We start from the raw sequence: 3922 nt of genomic DNA, 5'->3' as shown, positions 1-3922 counted from the left end.
GTCAAAAATTGGTCAAACAGGGGAGAAATTATCAAACAAATTGAAAATGAAGTCAATAAATCCAGAAAAATTCACATGTATTCTTAACATCCATATGCTCAATCATGCAGAAATTCAACTCAATCCAAGGTCCACAAGCATGGCAAATAAAATCATGAAGTTGCACAATGAATGGTGTGACACAAATTGTCACACCTCTATTCAAAAAATCATATCTCATCAACCAGAACTCAAAAATTGCAAACCACATATCAAAATTCTCCTTAAGATGTCTAGAACATGCACAAAAAATTTCAGGAATTTCTAATGAAGCATCAAGATTTTATGATCAAAATGGTGAGCATGGTGCACAAAGGACACATTCAAACAAACCCTAGCCAAATAATTTTTCCACACGTGCACAATTTGATTAAAAATGCTTATAAAAAACTAGATGAAAAATGGAGATCAATGCAAAAGATCCCATCTCAATTGGATCATCCTTTGATTTTATATGAATTTTAGAAGATTGAAAAGAAATTGAAATAAAAATTGAAATGAGGAAATGAATGGAAATGATTTATGAAATTTTAATGGGCTCAACAGTACCGGGGGCAAAACGCCCCGTATCATTAATCCTCTGTGGCCGTTTGACCAAGTCAGCGCTCTTCCAGCCAATCAAATCGCTCGCGTGGCAGTGCGCTGGACCACTGCATGAAGGTCTTCTTGCGAACACATGCAGCACGCGAAAGGATCCTTCCAACGGATCAAAACAGAAAATCTGGAAGAGAAATTTCCAGCCTTCATCGTGTTCATTGAACCAACACCAGGTCATGAACATTTTTTCTCCGATTTCAAAAACAAACACATCCTCGTGTTCATCTTACAGCATACATAAACAATCCATCAATGATTCATCAAGAAAACAACAAGCATGTGCAAATCGAAGGAAAAACAAATCAACATCAAAACTTTACACGCCTGTAACTAATTCATTTTAGCACGAAAATTAATGGTTCAAAGCTCATTTTAATCAGCACTCGAAGATCTATAACTAACACTTAATAACTTCATGAATCAATGGGAACGAATTCTGACCTTAATGAAGAACAGAGGTTGGATTCCGCTTGCTTCCAAGCTTGTGAAGTTCCAGGATCCTTCTACAATGCTTGTGGATGTGTTTGGAGGAGAATTTGAACCTTAATCGCTCACGAATCCAGCTCCCTTTTAAACCACCATGGATGCTCAAGCTTGAAGAATGCTGCGATTCTACCCCATTGGCTTCGATTCCACACGTAATCTTACTCAAAACCACCTCAGTAACACGAAGGTAGCAAGCTGAATGGATGTTATGTGAAGAAAAAACCAGAAAAGTTTGAGAGAAGAAAAAACTTGATTCTAGATCTAGATGTGGAAAAGTGATTAATGTTAATGTCAATTCTGTTAGTATTAGCTATATATATGCTCCATTAATCATGTATGCTAATCACCATTAAGTCATGTAATTGGAATTAAAATAAAATCAAGTGTTAAGCAAATTTTGGCAATTAACCCTATATGCATGTAAAATGAATGTAACAGTGCCGAGTTTCACTTCTAATGGGCTTTAAAATCATTTTTAATGCAAGTAATACTGATTGGAAATGAATGCAAGCCTTATCTTTTCAAATTAGCAATTTCTCTCCAAAAATTCAAATTAATTCACTTGGAAAATGCCATTTTGATGTGTTGATTTTTGGTGAAATATGATGAAGGATTTGGATAGAGCATGTCAAATGTGACTTGTAGCAAAAAACCTCACTCAAATTGGCCAAACGGTTTGAAAGTTATCTCACTTTGAAGTTCAACTTTTCTTGAAAATGATTTGATCATAACTTGCCAACCATAAATGAGAAATGAGTGTTCTTGGACTCTTTGGAAAGGTGAGAGCAAGATCTTCAACTTTCATGTTGGACAAAATTTCATTTGAAGCTTGTATGATGATGTAAATTTGAGGAGAAGAACTTTCCATTTTTGGCAGTTTCCAATTACATGTCACCTGCTATTTTTGGAAACTTTTGATCTGACTTTATTTTCTTCAACCTTGATCTTTGAAAAGTCAAATGAGACTTGTATGGACATGAATGAAGCCTTTCAAACCATCTCCCACCTTCAAATCCTTGATTTCAGGCACAGTTGACCACAGTTGAATTTCTAGGGTTTCTGGTGGATTGAACAATGACTGATGACTTCTGAGCACCCAATCCTTGACCAAAACACTTCAAAAGGACCCCTAGGTCATGTGAACATGTTGGACCAACCCTAGGGCCCTGTCTCAATGGAAATTGTACTTGCTTGCTTGATTGACTGATCTCCTGACCAGTTTGACCTAATTTTGTCAGAGGACTTGCACTTGGGCATATGACCATGCAATGCTATGCAATGGACTATGTTATGTTAATGACCTAAAATGAAAATGTATGTACAAAAGGTAGGTGCAAATTTGAGGTGCTACAGGTAGTTGACCAAAGAGAGAGAATATTCATCATCGGTTAGGATGAATATATCTAGGATAAACTCAGCAGAGGAAATTGGATTTACAACTATCGGTTACTGGGTAGAATACCACAAAAATAGAGAGAACCCGTCACTAGTTAGAGCGAACATATCAAGGATTAACTCTGAGGGGAGAAGTAGGATTTATATCTACCATTTACTAAGCAGAAGACCAGAAAGAGGAGAAAAACCGTCATCGGTTAAAGTGAACATATCAAGGATTGACTCTTTGGGTACAGAAAGTAGGGATTACGAATACCTTTTTACTGGGTAGAAAACCAAAGAGGAAGAATATCTGTCACCGGTTAAGATGAAAATATCAAGGATAGACTTACCAGGGAAACATGGAAACGAATCCACTAGGGAAAAACAAAGGAAGTATATCACATTTTACCGGGTATTGGGCAAAAGTAATGTACTCAACACCAAGACGAATATTATTGGTTACTGGGTATAGACTCTTGGAGACCAAACGATTCATCTCGGTAAGAACTACAAAAGAAACGGTCATCAAATACTCATGCCAATAAGGATATAACTCAAGGGGAGTGGTTCCATCCAAATAATAAGCCGGGGAGGATGCTGAAATAATAATTATCCAAGAGGAAATATCTTAGTGGGGAATGAGAAAGGATAAACAATTTCTGCTTAAGGGGCTAACACTCTATAATTGAAGGAGGACAGACACACTGAATCTGTATGGAGAAATGATATCACCAAAGCAGAGGATCAAAAGAAAAATCAATGCGATAAGATGCATAATGAAATACCTGATGATGTGTTATATGCATGAATATGTATGTATGTGATTATGATTATGCTGGAAAAAACAGCACAAAGGATACAAATAACAAAGATTTGAACCATCACTACAACACTCAGCTAATCTCAACAAGATGGAATCACCAACTGGAGAATATGCTAGGGATGAAAAAGAAATCATCTAGCTCCAAATAAATTATCTCTGGCTGGGGAAAGACATTGGGAAAATGCTTCCAATCAATCATGGCAAACTCCGCGGGGAGAAGAGAAAACTACTGAAGGATGATCAACCAATCATGTCGAGGATAGAGAAGGATCTGTTGAGGATCCAAATAAGTCGACATTACGGGGAGTTTTAAGTCAACACAATGTCAAAATGGGAGACAACCTTGCAGGGGACAAAAATCAAACGCTGCTCAGAACCAATCACTACCGGGAAGGAAGGAACTTTTATCTGAAGATGAACTCCGCCAAGGAAAACAAGAGATAAAACTCTGAATGAGGAATCGAGCAAATTGTTAGGAATGTTGTGACTTGTTGGAATAACCCAAAGATCATCACACTCTTTAATAATCATAAGATCTTCTCGAAAATTGTGAAATAAACCAATTCCAAGACAAAAATAACCGGATCTGACTCACCAAAG

This window comes from Lathyrus oleraceus, chromosome 5 (assembly GCF_024323335.1).
Source record: "Lathyrus oleraceus cultivar Zhongwan6 chromosome 5, CAAS_Psat_ZW6_1.0, whole genome shotgun sequence".
In the NCBI taxonomy this organism is placed as follows: domain Eukaryota; kingdom Viridiplantae; phylum Streptophyta; class Magnoliopsida; order Fabales; family Fabaceae; genus Lathyrus; species Lathyrus oleraceus.
This window is presented reverse-complemented; position numbering follows the sequence as displayed.